Source organism: Nycticebus coucang, chromosome 3, assembly GCF_027406575.1.
Source record: "Nycticebus coucang isolate mNycCou1 chromosome 3, mNycCou1.pri, whole genome shotgun sequence".
Lineage (NCBI taxonomy): Eukaryota > Metazoa > Chordata > Mammalia > Primates > Lorisidae > Nycticebus > Nycticebus coucang.
Window position 1 is genome coordinate 108,081,188 of NC_069782.1, and position 17,128 is coordinate 108,098,315.

General features: G+C 44.2%; 1 protein-coding gene across 3 annotated transcripts in view; it reads left to right on the forward strand.

Moving 5' to 3' along the window:
* Positions 1-3,269: 3,269 nt before the first annotated feature.
* The window catches only part of SLC16A9 (solute carrier family 16 member 9), a 65,103-nt gene continuing 51,244 nt past the window's right edge, over positions 3,270-17,128 (forward strand). The window contains exon 1 of one of the 3 annotated variants that reach the window (XM_053583877.1): positions 3,270-3,384. The gene's annotated coding sequence lies outside the window, so the exon portion shown is untranslated. Of the gene's footprint in view, positions 3,678-17,128 lie in introns of all 3 variants that reach the window. The other 2 variants (XM_053583876.1, XM_053583878.1) reach the window with 2 other exon arrangements.

A 17,128-nucleotide genomic window follows, 5' to 3' on the forward strand; every position in this document is an offset into this window, starting at 1 on the left:
TCTTTTACCCTCTGGCCCTAGGACCAAAATTCATTGAGCAGATGAAAGATGTTTAAAAAGGTGAAATGATATTCTGGAGAATTATAAGTAGAAATACCATATAGTTTATCTTTAAAGTTTTGTGGGGTTTTTTTGTTTGTTTGTTTTTTTGAGGCAGAGTTTTGCTCTGTTACAGGAGCTAGAATGCAGTGGTGTCATCATAACCCACTGCAACCTCTAACTCCCAGGCTCAAGCGAGTCTCTTGCCTCAGCCTCCACCAGGTGCCTGCTATCATGCCAGGCTAACTTTTCTGTTTTTTTTTTTGTAGAGATGAGGTCTTGGTCTTCCTCAGACTAGTCTTGAACTCTAGACCTCAAGTGATCCTCTCGTCTTAGCCTCTCAGAGTGCTAGGATTGCACGCATGAGCCACTGTGCCCAGCCCGTTTTTAAAAGTTGTCCTTTTAAACAAAAGCTCTATAACCATAACAGAGAATAATTTGTCTGCTTTTATTACCTTCTGACTTTTTATGTGTTAGAGTGTGAGAGAATGGAATGGAATTATTATAATAGCATGGTTCATAGATCTCCAAGCTAACTGCTACAAAAGCCCTAAATTCTACTTTCTTTAGTTGCTTTTATTTTAAAGCGTAGTGTCTTTGTAGCTATGCTGTTATTCATAACAGGGGAAGTACACCATGTTAGATGAAAAGAAACCTGCCACGGTGTAGCAAGGCAGAGCTCAGGTACTGCTACCCTCCCCTGACCAAATGACCTCTGCCCGCTGCGTTTGTCTTTCTGCTTCCTTGGTGGGATGAGGGCCAAGGAGCAATTTTAGGTTAATTTCTCTATCTCATTCTCTAACACACTGAGGTAGAAAATAGTCTAAGTAGAAAAGCATTAGAAATGCTTCACAAATCGCTAAGTTCTTAATAAATGCTCCGTAATAATAATACAAAACAAAGAGTGAACTCCTTCCCTCAGAGCATCACCTTTGCTTCAACTTTTCCTGGAAAGCTTTCTGTCAGGTTTCTTTTCCTCCCAAAGCAGGTTCATTTAAATCCAGCTTATTTGATGACGTGCCTTTTTCCATTTTGTTGAAAGTACATCAACTTCTCCTCCTGGAGGGGGACCCAAAGGGCAGATGCTGTGCAGAGATGTAAAGCCAGCAAATATTTAACTTATCTGACCCCCACTTTGAAAGTGGATCTTGCATCTTTATGCTCTGAGGGTGAAAAGTTGGGGGTGTGGGAAGGTGGTTTTAGCCTTGTCTCTGGCAACCTACCTGCTCTCCCCCTCCCCAGGGTGATCTGGGTCAAATTCCATTTGCAAGTAAAGTGTCAGGGTTGGACTAGATCTCTGAGTTCTCTTTCATGTGTGACTGAACAATGAACCTTCACAACATGATGGGGGCAATTTTTACATTCCAGGCAGCCAACAGGGCCCAGGGCTAAGCGGCCACTGCCCCCGCCAGGGCCAGATTCCACACGCTCAAAGTTCTCCAGGCTGCTTTCTGGCCACTTCATTCATTATACTACAAGCCTGGCCCTGCAGCCATTTGAGTTTGTGACCCCTAGAGTCCAGTCTTATTCTAAAGCTGGGAGTATGCAGCATGTGAGGACAAGCTCATTTTTAATTTGGTTGATAGGTGTGGATTGCCTGAGTAGAAATGAAAATTCTGGCCATATACTCTCCCCAAAAGACATTTGGGAAAACTTGATGCAGAAGTGAACAAGGATATGACAATTTCAGAAACCAGTTGGTGGATATAAAAATGTTTTTTAAGCAGGGTTTCCTTGTCCTCAAAACATAATTTCATATACATGGATTGGTCCAACAATCAAGTTAACATGTGCTCTGGTGATTAGGAGGTATTTGAGTCAAAGATGAACTTTCTAAAAAATCTTTTATTTAAACATATAGAGCAAAGTACACAAATTATCAGTGTACAAGTCAAGGCATGATCATGAAGTGAACACTATTAAGTAACCATATACCAGGTTAAAAATAGAGTGTGGAAAGAAGCCCCTCCTGTGTTCTCTCTGCTCCTCAGAAATGTTTTTGATGGTATTGACAGCAAATATTCCAGAAAATATTTTTGGGACCACCTTCCTCTCATTCTTACTCCCCCCCCCCCCTTTTAGGACAAAACAAAGTCATCCTGGCTAGCACTGGTCATTTTCTCACCGCTCACCTGTCAGTCAATGGAGTAGAAGTTGTGGGTGGGTGGGGAGGACGTCAGGGGAAGGGCTGACCTGCCATGGTATTTGTCCTCTAAGAAGACACCACACCTGGCCAGGTTGCACAAGTTTTTTGAATGCTCCTTTCACATGGAGACAATATTTTGGAATTTCATTCTCCTTTCATAGATGAGGAAACTAAGGCTCAGGTAGGTTAGGTAGCTGAATCTGGACTTCTGTAAGGTGTAGAGTCTTTGTCTAGGTCAGAATCAGAGACTTTGAGAGAATAAAGGGAATTCCTTTCTTAGTGGTGGACGGCCCTAGTCTCCTTTGAGAAGCCAGTAGAAAGTATCGTGCCACCCAGAAAAATGCACACACAGAAACACAAAATGTATCTCTTTAGCGGGTCCCCACACCCCATGAGCTACTGGTACCTATGGACGGTCCCCATCCGTTTGCCGCACTGACTCTCTGAGGGACACCGGACGCATCCATCTCATCCCCCTGTCCGTTACCTTTCAGCCAAAGACGTATTGCCCCCAGATACCACTGTCCGTGCAGTTCGCCTGCTGCACAGACCGAACGCCCTTAGACCCAGCCTCTCTGTGTGTGCCCCGCGGGACGCCCTCCTTTCCCGCGGAGCTGTCACAAAAGACACCACTTGGCATCCTCACTCCTCACTGCCCACGAGCACCGACTCCACAAAGTTCTGGTGCCGTTTCCCTGGGATCACTGCCAGTTGGGTATCCAGCTCCGGCCAGGAGGGCGCCCGGCTGCCCCGGGAGCCAGGGAGACCAGAGGCGACTCGCGTTCATTTCTAGACCCCGGCTCCCCCCAGTTGCGCACGGTCCTTGGCGGGCTCAGCTCCAGCACGCGGTGAGCGCAGCGGCGCCTGGGGGCGCGTGTGTGCCCATCAACAGGGCGCTTGGCCGGCCGTGCCCACCTGTCCCGCAGCCTCGTGGCTCCCCGCCGGGCCGGGGCCGCAGCCTGGGCAGTGCCCTGCCTCCTCCGGCCCAGCCTGGTCTGGCCCGGCCGGGATCCACGAGAGCAGGCGCAGCGCCCCTACCGCCCGCTTTTCCGCTCCCATCTCCTCCGCCTCCTCCGCCTCCTTCCCTCAGCCACCCGCGCAGTCACAACCGGTTCAGACTGGCCGGGTGCCCCGTGAAGAAGAGAAACAAGGGGGAAAAGCACACAGGGAAAACTGCCCGGGAGGAGGAGAAAAAGAAGGTGGAGCCCGCAGAAGGGGGCTGGCTCCCCCACTCCATGTGGTCGCCGCGGGTGCGGGGGTCGTTGGGGGCAGAGGGCGGCGGCTCCCAGGGCAGCGCATAGCTGGACCGATTGCCCAATACTCTGGCAGGGGCCGCGGTCGGGGCCCGGGCGGCCGAGATAAATAGCAGCCCAGCCGGCCGGGAGCTGCAGGGGAGAGCGGCGGCCGAGGTTCCCACCTCACCACCTGCCCGGCCGCCCAGGGCACCACGCCGGAGCTGCGCCCCGGAGCCCCCAGCGAGGCCGGGATTCAGGTAAAGGACGCGAGCTCCCGAGGACGGTGCCCAGGGTCTGCAGCTGCCCTTGTTGCCCAGTCTTTTGGAGGAAAGGACTAACTCCTCCGACCCTGAGCAGTAGGAGGAGGCGGCACGGTGCTGTCACCCGTGGCCAGCAGCTTGTAACGGGTTTCTTGTTTGGGATGCAGGTTGGGGTCTTACAGTGTCCGCGGCGCGCTCGCGTCCACCTCTCCATTCTCACTTTCTGGACCGGGTGGTTCTAAGCCGTGGGCAAGTTTCCCGGGAATCTGAAGGCAGCATTTTGCACGAAGTTGTAAGAGAAAGGGAGACCTTGGGGCAGTGCTGGGACGGGGCAGGACGGTGCCTTTGGCTCAGGGCAGAGATCTGCCCCCCAACCCCGAGACGCTTAAGATTGCTACTGGAGTTGCTGGTGGCAGAGCAGGGAGGGGGGTGTGCAACCCAGATGGGCCCGCGTTTCCCGGAGGGCCGCTAGGCCCCCAACTTCCCTGGCCGGAGCGAGCGCAAGCAGGTGTCACCGAGGGAGTCAGGGCTGCGGCGCGCCAGGTGCTGCTGGGCTACGATGCTAGCAGCGCGCGGGGCTGGCGGGTTCTGCGCCGTGGCGCCAGGTTCATCGCCATACGGTCATTCCCGGGCGGGCGCAGGAGCCTAACCTTTGCCACCATCGCGGGATTTGTGGGCACCTCCGCCACGCGGGAAATCGGAGGAGTTGGTGCTTAACGCTACATGTAGGTGACCTACTCTGGCTTCAGCAGACCCCAGAGGCTTTTGAGACCCCTTAAACAAAAACCTCGGCTGTCAAAAGCAAATCAAGGCTATACCTTTTTCTTGGGATGCCAGGTCTGTCCCTGGCAAACTATCCCGGAAGTTTAAGTTTAAATATATTGCTAATATAGTAAGTTATTCGATATAACTTTTTTGACCAATTTCTTGGGCCACAGTTTCACTGTGTAATTATTGTTATTATTATTTCAGTCTTGAATTACCTGAATAATAGTTCATACTGATGGTGAAATCCCCACCCAACCTCACACCCCAAAGTAGTATTTTCAGTTGTTTCATCATATTTGGTCGATTTTTTTGCGTCCTAACCGTTTCTTACGTTTGGCCTGGCTTCAGTTTTGAGGAATTCTTCAGGCTGGTATAGGCAGAGAAAGCTGGAGATGATTCTGAAGAGAAAGCACCAATTATTCATTGCATGATTAGAGCCTCTTTTAAGAAATAGATAAATGCAGATAACAGAGTTAGCATCCATAATATATTGCCAGAACCAAGTTTTTCGTTAAAGGCTTTTGCAAGTGAAATTAATTAGATCATAAAATAATTTCACCTGCAATTTCCCAACCACTCCTGCTTTCAGCACCTCTGACCACCTAAGAACACCCGGGCCCTTCCTATCTGTAGAATGAGGATTGGGAACCACCAGAGGCAGGGGCAGGTACGTCAGGCCATTAGAAAATCTTTTCTGGCTCCTGAGTTTGACTCTGAAAAGGTAATGAGGGTGGTGTGCTTTGGTTGGACCGCGGCATCTGAGTCTTTATCAGCACAGCACACAGAGCTCCAGGGAGTGGGTCTGGTGGCCAAACTGGACATTGAAGATGACAGAAAGATTCTGTTTTACTTACGCACCTCAATCTTTCAAACCCACAATTTATGTATCTGATAAGTAAAAGGCGCACAGATTTTTCATGCACAAAATGATGTTTCAAAATACACATGAAAAGTGGAATGGCTCAGTCAAGCTAATTAACATATGCATTATTTACATATTTATCATGTTTTAAGGGTGAGAACACTTTTTTAGAGTTTTTTAAAAAATTATTATTAACTACAGTCACGATTATACAATAGATCTCTTGAACTTATTTCTCCTAATTGAAATTTTGTATTCTTTGACCAACTTCTTCTTACCTGCCTTCTCCTTGCCCTTGTTAACCACCTGCTCTCTACTTGTATGAGTTCAACTTTTCTAGATTTCACATATAAGTGACATCATTTGTTTTTCTGTGCCTGGCTTCTAAAAGTTGACTGGGAAAAAATACACATGTTTACACATATTTATTATACAAGATAGTATAAATAGTTTATATTTTATGTCTTCCAGATACATTTATGTTGTCATAAATGGCAGAATTTTTTTTTTTAAGGCTGAAAAAGTCTCCTGGTGTGTGTGTGTGTGTACCACATTTTCTTTATCCGTTCATTCATTGATGGACACTTGGTTGTTACACACTAGGTTGATTCCCTATTGTGGCTTTAGGAATAGTCTTGCAATGAACATGGGAGTGCAGGTAGCTCTTCAACATACTGCTTTCCTTTCCCTTGGATATGTACCCAGTAGGGGGATTGCTGGATCATAGGGTATTCTATTTTTAATTTTTTGAGGAATCTCCATACTGCTTTCCATCTTGGCTGTACTAATTTACATCCTCCCCAATGGTGTGCAAGGGTGTATAAGTGTGGAACCCTCAATTTTTGTAGGTTTTGTCTCTGGAATTTAATTTACAGAATGCAGTTGGTTATAGAAGACCAATGGCAAGGTACAAAAGAAACAATGTCCTTCTTATGCAACTACGGATTTGCAAGAAAGTATCACCTAATGGCTTCAGTTTTAATTAATGACTGCAAGAATGCATATATTTTGAGCTACTTAGCCCTTGAGAGGTTCTTTGTAGGTACCAAGGCTTTCCCTGTAGATAATAAAATTGAACTATAACTTTAAACTGAGTTCAGGAAAAGAAAACATAATCCCTGGCTTCTAAAAGTTTAGTGGGAAAAATAGACAAGTTTACAAATATTTATAATGCAAGGTAGTATAAATAGTTTATATTTTAAATGGCACATGAACTTTATGGATATCCTTTGTAACAGCAACATCAATAGTGTGCTATGAGTGACAGAGAAAAGTAGAAGTTTGTTCAGGTTAAGTACTGAGAAAAGTTTCTGTGATGGGCATGACTTGGAGAAGGAAGAGGACTTCCTTGATGGAAAGGAGGATTGCTAAGGCTACAGAGTAGCACAGAGATATGGGAGTCTGGCTTGCTCAGAGGCAGCAGAGCAGTGTGATGTAGCTAGAGCCTGGAATTTAAAATAAGTAAGAAGGGAGGTAAGATGGGACTCGATTATGAAGAACATGACAAAACATGATAAGAAATTAAAATATGACTAACATTGTCATTATATTTATGTAAACAATATCAGCATCCTGACTGTACACATTGCCATTAATTTGAGTTTTGTGTGTTTCTCCCTAACATAAGTGGATGATTAAAATCTCTGATACTCATTACCTTTCAATGTTTCTGTAAAAGAGTGAAGTGTTTCTAATATCCTTCAATGCTTTATTTAAATTCAACAGTATTTTCCCCCCAAATCTTCAATCTTATGGTATAATAATGCTTAGTGCGATTAAAACTTTGAATAGGAAAACAACACTTCCACTTTCTTGGGCCTATATAGAGTAAAGCTACTTTCTGTTTTTTGTTTCAATTATTAATAGTAATGATGATGATGTTTATTGAATATGTTATGGCAAGGGAGCTGTATAGTTGTGTTATCTAGACAGGCATTATTTTTATCTTCATTGAGAATTTTGATAAGGTCATTCAGCTAAGTAAGTGGTGGGACCAGGATTTGAACCCAAGCAGTCTACCTCCAGTGCCTGTCCTTTCTCCTGTTGGGCTGTCACATAACAGGTGCATCATATGTGATAACTATTATTAATAGTAGTTAGAAATTGGGCCTCATACCTATGGGAAGAGTCTTTCTGTTTTTTTTTTTTCTTTGCATCCTCATTCCCATCATTCTGATTAATTCTACTTTATATGTTCAATGAAGGGACATATTTCAATGCTTTAATATACCTTAAAATGACTGTATGATCTTGTACTTTTAGGAAACACTCAAAAGAAACTCTTAAGCTCTTTGAGAAGAGATGGGACATGGCATGAGATAAACATTAGCAAAAATGGCAACATTAGACTCCATGCCTGTAGCTCAGTGGCTAGGGCGCCAGCCACATACACTGGAGCTGGCAGCTTCAAATCCAGCCCAGGCCTGCCAAACAACAATGACAAGTACAACCAAAAAATAGCTGGGCGTTGTGGCAGACACCTGTAGTTACAGCTACTTGGGAGGCTGAGGCAAGAGCATAGCCTAAGCCCAAGAGCTGGAGGTTGCTGTGAGCTGTGACGTCACAGCACTCTACCGAGGACGACAAAGTGAGACTCTGTCCAAAAACAAACAAACAAAAAAACCCACCATTAAATGTGAAGACCAGACCTTCCAGATTCTCTGGAAGAATGTTAATTTCCATTTTCTCATTATCCCCAAGAAACTCTCCAAATGTGCCAGTTCATTTTGTATTTCAGCATCCCATATATGTTTCTGTGAGTCTTGATTCTTTATTCTGAAGGTGATACTGAAAACATACTAGTTAGTACATGGAACACCACCATACTGAAGTGTATATTTGGACAATCGATCCGACCCCACTCAATCATGTGTAAATTGTGCAAACCCTACCCTGTTTCCCTGAAAAGAAGACAGTGTCTTATTTTAAGGTGTGCTCCCAAAGATGCGCTAGGTCTTATTTTCAGGGGACATCTTATCTTTCCTGTAAGTAGGTCTTATTTTTGGAGGATATCTTATTTTCGGGGAAACAGGGTACTAAGCAAAAGAACATATCAGTGTTCGTGGCATCCTCATAGATTTCTTCACCAGAACGGTTCCCCTCAGGTCAGGCTTTGCAGGATAAGGGGCAGCGAGAACCTGGCAACACAGCAACCACCGTAAGAGTAGGGGGCACCTGGAGATGATGAGGCTAACTGGTATCTCTATGTCTGGCCCTCATTTTGCTGCTATTTAACTCTGTTAAATCTCTAGCTTTGCTCGGACACCTGCTATTTTGATTTACATATCCTGCTATTTTCTCCTCTGAACCAGAGAGCAGGACTTCATAATAGATCACTGATTATTGGATTGGTGAGTAAGGGATCTTGAAACTGGTCTCTCCTCCAGCATGACATTTCTAAACCTCCGTTTCCTCGTGTATGAATTGGGGAATTGAATAAGATCAGTGGTGGCCAGGTTCCAAAGTTCACACGGGTGAGAGAGCATCACAAATGAGCAGAAGAGACTGGGGGTAGGCCGGTAGGAGTGGATGATGGAGTGAATGCTGGGGGTGGGAGTACGGGGTAACATAGGTGAAACCTGTTCTCTTTTTTTAACTTTTTAAATTTTTTCAAATTAATATGAAGGTACAATTTTTAGGTTACATTGTTCTTACTTCCAGGTAAAGTTCCATTGGTAGAAGAGCCCCTCACCCAGGGAGTGTGTTATACACCCTCACATTGTGTCCATTAGATGAGATCCCACCTCATGCCCTCCTTCCTTCCGCCAAACGTCCTCTCCCCAACCCTCTTCTGCTTCCCTCTACCCCTGAACTGGACTATATTAATGTTTTATTCTTCTTATGAACATTTAATTGTTTATATATGATTTCATATTAGTATGGAGTATTCTGGATATTTATTTTTCCATTCTTGTGATACTTTACTAAGAAGAATGTATTTCAACTCCATTCAGGTAAATGTAAAAGATGTAAAGTCTCACAGTTTGTTGATCCATTCATGGGTTGATGGGCACTTAGGTTGCTTCCATGACTTGGCAATTATGAATTGATCAGCAATAAACATTCTAACAGGTGAAACCTTAAATGCAAGTCAGCCTTGGACCTGCGTCAAGGAGATGTGGAGTGGACGGAACAGTACCCCATCCTTGAGTGGGGAGAGAAAATGCCCCACTCAATGAGGGCCACAGTTACTCAGTTCTAGTTAATTGAGTTTTTTGAATTTATTTTTATTAATTTTATTTTAATTTCTTTTTTTAGAAATAGAGTCTTGCTCAGGCACCCAGGCTGAGTGCAGTGGTATCATCGTAGCTCATTGCAATCTCAAACACCTAGGCTCAAGTGATCCTCCTTGCTTTAGCTTCCTGAGTAGCTAGGATTATAGGTGTGCACCACCAAGCCTGGCTAATTTTTTTAGTTTTTGTAAACATGGGGTCTCAAATGTTGCTCAGGGTGGTCTTAAGCTCCTAACCCCAAGCAATCCTCCTGCTTTGGCTTCCCAAAGTGCTAGGATTACAGGGATGAGTCACTGCACCCAGCCTAGTTTAAGTGTTATGTGAGAATGAGAGCTTTCAATTTTTTAAAAGTATCCTGAAATTCAGATTTTTGTGTTAAAACATTAGCAATTCATTCAGATTTGCAGACAACAAAACCAAAAACACAGGCAGACCAAACAAAACACATTTAGAGACCAGATTTGGCCCAGGAGTTGCCAAGGTTTCCAAGGTTCCTTCTGGCATCAAACTTCTATGATTGTAGGCTCAATCCATTTTATCTATAACCCACTTTTCCCCCCTTTACTGAAACACCTGGTGGCTTTCAAGAAGCCCTTTACCAAGTGCTGGACTGATAGATCTGCAAGGCCTTGAAGGTCAAATGGTAGTAGCCTTTTTTGATGGCCAAGCTGTTGATAAAATTCAGAGGCTCCAGCAGTTAATTACTTGTGTTAATTATCCCTTTCAGGGACAATTAGTGCAATATAATTTCAGGACCCAGAGCTTTTTCTCTAAATGGTTTCCTTCCTGCTCTGCCTTCCCCTCTTAAAGTGAGATAATAAACTGCAGGGAAATCGATTCTGGTTTCCACTTGGACCAGAGTATTTATAGGCCTGACTTACGGTGTGTGCAGACAAAGGAATCTTCATAGTCTTCACTTGGGCGATATTTCACCATGTATTCAGTCCCTCTTCTTAAATGATAGCTCCCCAGAGCTATCTGGGGATGTTCTTGAATTTTGACTAAATAAATAAGAATCTGGCTTTTATGAGTTGAGTTAATAAAGCAATTTAGATTTTATAAAAAGCATATTTATATGGATCTTAAAAATAAAAAGGAAAACAAAATAATAGATTTGCAGGGAAAATCTTTAATATAATTTTATCTTTAAAGCTGAGCTTCTTGGGTTTGACTGGGAGGTGTTCTTCACTTTATGTCAAGGAGCTATTTTTCAAACATGTGGGTCTGGCTCTAACTCAAAGTTCAGAGCAGATGTTGACAATGAGAAGGAAGCATCTGATTCTGAGTAAATAAAATAAGAATGACTTTTCTGGAGAAACCACATACCCTATGGTGACTGAGTTGACCTCAAAAGGACAAACAGAAGGTTCTGAATGACAGTTCAATTTGTCTTGTCTTGGCCCCAGCAATGAGTCAAATTCCCCCTTCTTACACATCAGAGTTTGTTAACCATCACTGAATGTTTAACATTTGAAACAAATCTGAAAGACTCAGGTAATTTTTTTTTTACCACTAAAAACATATCTTCTGATGTTATACACGTATTGGTAAAAGACTTGAATTTTTAAAAAAACAACTTTAAAAAATTTTACCCATATACTTAAGTAGCTTTTTAAATTCAATAATGGAAACGCGTCCTAAGCTCCAGAGAGGCAGGGACCTTCACTCCACAATGCCTTCTTGATACACTCAGTTGATTTTGTTGAATGAAATATATTTGGATAGTTGATCAATAATGTAAACGTGTGAGGGATTTAGGTAAGTGGCTTTCTATACACGTATTCATTTCAGAAAGGTTTGTTGAGCTTTTTTCAACATGCTAATTATAATTATTAGTGCTGGAAATATGGGCCAGGCTTGGTGATTAGAGCACTTACCCTAACAGGGGTCCTCAAACTATGGCCCGCGGGCCACATGAGGTGGTGTGATTGTATTTGTTCCCGTTTTGTTTTTTTACTTCAAAATAAGATATGTGCAGTGTGCTTAGGAATTTGTTCATAGTTTGTTTTTTTTTTTTAAACTATAGTCTGGCTCTCGGACAGTGAACTGGCCCCCTGTTTAAAAAGTTTGAGGACCTCTGTGCCTAAGACTTACCTTAACTCAGTTTTGACACTGTAGCTCTCCTTTCTTTTTTTGCAAACTATTGTCCCTTTAGCTTTCATGAGCTTTTACTCCCACATGACCCTCCAAGCTCTCGCTGACTTTGCTAAGTGATCACAGATATTCAAAGGAAGGGAGTCTGAAATTTTTATCCCCAGCCCAACCTCACCTCTCTTTTATCTACAGACCCCATCTCTACAACAAATAGAAGCCCAGATCCACATTTCTAACCAATTTTTCACTATTTTCTGTCAAGATGCTAACATAGACTATTCTTGGTGCTAGGGAATGGATGAGGCTTGATGGTTAGATCCCTTAACAAATAATAAGATCTATTGTGATAAACGTTGTAGCGCAGTTGCCCAAATTGGTGCAAGACCTTAGAGGAGGAATGGCTGACCGTTGAGTGTTTCCTGGATGGCATCATTCGGGCTCAGTCTTGAGGGAAGAGCAGGACTTGGAGAAAGGCCTTCCAGATGCCTCCAGCAGCTAGTGGGTACTGAAGGGCCAACGGAGGGATGGAGGCAGGAGCATGGCTTAAATGGTGGGTTGTGAGCTGTGGTTTGGTGAACACAGGTTTTTCAGATGGTCCTGGCACATTACACACCTTTAGAAAAAAGCCAAAGAATTAGGTCACTGGCTGGGTACTTAAAGATCTGGGTATCTAATGTCATATGGACAAAACATCAATCTGTAAAACAAGATTTTTCATTTTATTTATAATTTTTGAATGACATTATAGTTTTAGCAATGAACGACTATAAACCCCATGAGGGCAGGAATGATCATGCTCATAGTAATCAATGAAATCAGAACCTGTGCTTTGCTAGTGGATAAACTATGAGGAGTGAGAAACCATGGAAGAATTTGAAAAGTTGGAAGCAGAAATTAAGATGATCAGAGAACCATGGTTTAGAAGGATGGCTCCAGCAGCAGCTTGGCAGGTGAAATGGTCTGGATCTTTGTTTGCTCCAAATCCCCTATTGAAATTAGGTCTCCAGTGTTGGAGGTGGGGCCTGGTGGGAGGTGTTTGGGTCAGGGGGGCGGATCCCTCATGAATGGCTTGGCACCCTCCCCTTGGTAACAACTGAGTTCTGTATTAGATCATGCGAGATGGCTGGTGGTTTAAAGAGCCTGTACCTCCCCACTCTCTCACTCTCTCTTTCACCATGTGACACGCCTGCTCCCCCTTCACCTTTGAGCATGAGTGGAAGCTTCCTGCGGCCCTCACCAGAAGCAGATGCTGGCACCATGCTTCTTGTATAGTCTGCAGAATTGTGAGCCAAAGACACCTCTCTCCTTCACAAGTTACCAAGCCTAATAAAGAGGGTGCACTTAGTGGGGAGAGTGTGTAAGCCCAGGGATCCAGAAGGGAGCCAGAGGTGGCTGTGGTGGACAGGAAGAGCTGAAAATAGCCTGAATGCAGAGCTCTTGGTGTGCAGGACCCTGGGATACTGGCGAGGAGCAGGCTTTGTGTGTGGGTCAGTGGAAGTGTGGTGATAAAACTCAGGAAGAAAAATTATCGTTACATTGAGTTGGAGGGGCCTGAGCCCATCCAGGTGAGATCTTGACATAGAAAAATTGGTTAGAAATGTGGACCTGGAGTTCTGAAGAGGGTTCAAGGCTGGAGGTGGAAGCCTCAGCCTCTTTCCTTTGTGTGTCTGTGATCACGTGGTGAAGGTAGAGACAGTCTGGGACGGTCTTGTGGGAATGGGCTCAAGAAAGCTAAGGGGGCTGGGATTTGCAAGAGCTGAGGTCAGCAACGTCAAGACTGAGGAGGCTACGCTGACTGACGAGGAGGAGGTGGGGGACTCCATTGTGACAACATTTTTCTTAGGTAGGTTAGAAACTAGAATGCACTGGGCTGAGGAATCAGGAGGCAGTGAGGAAGCAGATGTGGGGAGGGGACTCTTTCACAGTTCCCTAGTTAAACCTTCAAAAGATGTAACTACAGTAATAGTATCTGACACCAGCTAAATGTTTGCTCTATGCCAAGCACCATGCCTGCTGCTTCGTAGTCAGGTTTGAATTCCCCTACAGGCCTTAGCATGTGCTTTGCTTGTTATTAGAAGCATGCTTATGTGGGCCAGGTGCGGTGGCTCACTGTAATCCCAGCACTCTGGGAAGCCGAGGTGGGAGGATAGTTTGAAGCTAGGAGTTCGAGACCAGCCTGAGCAACATAGGGAGACCCCATCTCTACAACAAATAGAAAACATAGCAGGGCGTGGTGGCATGTGCCTGTAGTCCCAGCTACTCAGGAGGCTGATGTGGGAGGATTGTTTGAGCCCAGGAGTTTGAAGTTGCTGTGAGCTATGATGATGCCACTGGACTCTGGCCAAGGCAACATAGTGAAATATTATCTAAAATTAAAAAAAAAAAAAGCTTATGTGGAAATACAACCCTTTTTTTTATCCTGACACAGCTCCTCCTCAGGTCTGAAAGTGGGGTGCTTCATTTGCTTCTGGGTGCACATGGACTTACCACCATTTTTGAGAACTGGTATAAAAGGAAGAGCTTGGGAGTCTTTGGGATACAGAAAGGGTATGTAAAAAGTGGGAAAAGGCAGAGAACTGGGGTATGAGGCCTGCAATGGTGTACTTGACTATGCAGATTTTTTTTTTTTTTTTTTTTGAGACAGAGTCTCAGGGTCACCCTGGGTAGAGTGCTGTGGCGTCATAGCTCACAGCAACCTCCAACTGTTGGGCTCAAGTGATCCTCTTGCCTCAGTTTTTCTTTTCTTTTTTTTAGTAGAGACAGGTTCTCACTTTTGTTCAGCTGGTCTCGAACTCCTGAGCTCAAGCCATTCACCCTCCTCGGCCTCCCAGAGTGCTAGGATTACAGGCACAAGCCACAGTGCCTGGCTGACCATGCAGATTTTGAGGCACAAAGTAGCTGCTCTTAAAAGTCACTTGCAGCCCTTGTAAATGGCGAGGATTAGTTCTCATTTGAATTCTACTAAATACCCTAATAACTGTATAGCAACATCTGGAAAAGGGGTGCTAGTGAGTTAGGTGGCTTTCTGAATGGAGGAGAAGGAAGGAAGGGGAAGGGAAGGGAAAGAGAAGAGGAAGGGAAAAGGAAGGGCCGGGAAGGAAACCTTGCATGGACTCACTGCCCCTTGTCTTTGTCTTTTCTCAGCTGTCAGTGACAGGGGCTCTGCATGGTCTCAGAGCAGCCTGCCCTTGTCCACTGCAATTTTTCTTCACTTGGACTTCCTTCTTCCCATTTGCTGACTTTTCTTTGTGTCAGAATATTATTTTAAGAAATGTTGAAAAATACCATTTCCATATCTTATATTTTTCTGGGAACAATGTGGTAGCAATATGTGTGCGTGGTTTTGGTGTGTGCATGTGTGTGAGTATGTGTTTTGGTGTGCACGTGTGTGAATGGTCTGTGCATGTGTGTGTTGGGTATGTGCATGTGTGAGTGTGTTTTGGTGTGTGCAGGTGTGTGTGTTGGGTGTGTACATGTGTAAGTGTGTGTTTTGGTGTGTGCATGTGTGTGTGGGAGTGTGTGTCTTTGGTGTATGCATGTGTGTGTGTGTGTGTGTGTTTTCAGTGCAGTTGAATCTGAGCTAGTGAAAACCTAGAACTGAGCATCTACTAGGGGAAGGGGTGCTATTGTGGTGGGGAAGGAAGGGAGGACACTCTGGCTAGAGTGTTTATAGGGACGGTACTTTCAGACCTGAGGAGGAGCTGTGTGAGGATAAAAAAAAAAAGAACCTTTTTGTGATTATCAATTGTGTTTAAAGATAAGATTAAGAAAGATAGTTTATATTGTGATTACTGTATGCCAGGCACTATGCTAAGTGCTTTACATAAATTAACTCGTATAATCACTATGACCGTCTGATGAGGTCAATACTGTCATTCCCCTCACTCTTTAGATGAAGAAAGCAAGTTGCAAAGACATTTAAGGAATTTGCTGAAGTTCACACTTGGCTGGTACCAGGGCTGGGATGTGCTCTCAGGTGATCTAGGACTTCAGCCAGTGCCCTCCTCCTTATGCTAAATTCTCTAGAATATATGTCTTCACGTACTTAAATATCTGTGTTTGTACCACTTGTACAAACTGCTGAAATAACAGAAAAATAGACGTTTTACCAGCCCTTCTTATGGACCACATAATACCATTACTGAAAGATGACAGCCTCTCCCTCGCCACCTTTCCCACACTGTGAGGTGGTTTTGCTAAACTGAACAAGTTCATAGGTGACTGTCGTTATGTTGACAGCTTTATTATAATTCTCATCACCACCACCATCATCATCACCATTAGAATCTTGTCAGAATTTTTCCTGCTGCCTCCACGCCTGCTCTGTTAGGTATTGTGGAGACTGGAGGGGAGTGTGGTGCGGGCCCAGAGAGCTGGGGTGATTGTCTTGGCACTGGCTACTCAGAGATTCTGGGAGCTGCTCCTCCTAGGTCTTTTCCTTGGCTGCCGTATGGCAGAAGGATGGCTTATGGTGGCTGAGCTCATGCTTAGCTATTTGGGAGAATGGGAAAGAGACTTCTCTCTTTTCTAGCTGGCAATGGTGTGTGCTTGTTTTTTTCTGGAGCCACAAGGGGGAAATACACTCATAGTCTAGTCAAAGAATCCAAATGATATTGGGGACGTGCCAGATCAAAGTGTGGGGTTAATAGCATTGCCACCACGGGTGGGGACAGAGTCAAATGTCACAAGTGAAGGAGGAGCAGGCAATTGTACCTTCCTTTGTTCTGCCTCTGCAATCCATTGTGCTTAGGGGGAAAGTAAGAAGATCCAATTATTCTGCTCTCTTCTTTTATAAAGTTTTTACTCTTTGGAGAGAGAGGCCTACTTTTCTACAACTTTACACTTTACTGAGGCTCAATAGCATGTCAGAGGCTGGTTTTTTGTTTTTTTTTGAGTTGTTTGATACACTTTCTTAAACCACTTTCTTCTATTTTCATAAAAAAGTTTGCAAATCTGCAGATAGATGGATGTGTTCATATTTTAAATTTTGTGTCATAGACAATGTTCCCCTCCTGCATTTCCCCATTTTATAGAAAAATCAAGAAAATAATTTTTGCTGTGGTCATTGTTGCTACAATAATCTTCATTTTTGTTTCCCTTTGAAACCTACATGAATGATTCATAGGGATTTTTGGAGAGCAGATGAGCTTTGTCCTTGACAGTACAGATGTTAGAGTAGAGCTAAAAGAGCAGCCAAGGGCTGGCTGCTGCATTTGGGTGGTGGGCTCAGGGCTAAATACATGTTCTGCCCATGTTCATATGTTTGTAATCCTGACCCCCAAGGTGATAGTATTAAGAGGTGGGGCCTTTGGGAGATAATTAGGTCATGAGAGTGGAGACCTCATGAATGGGATTAATGCCCTTAGATAGACCTCTCCGCCTTGCTCCTGTCACAGTAAGAAGGAGCTGTCTATGAGCTGGGAAGTGGGCCTTCACCAGACCCTGTATCTGCCTTGATGTTGGACTTTACATCCTCCAGAGCTGTGAGAAAT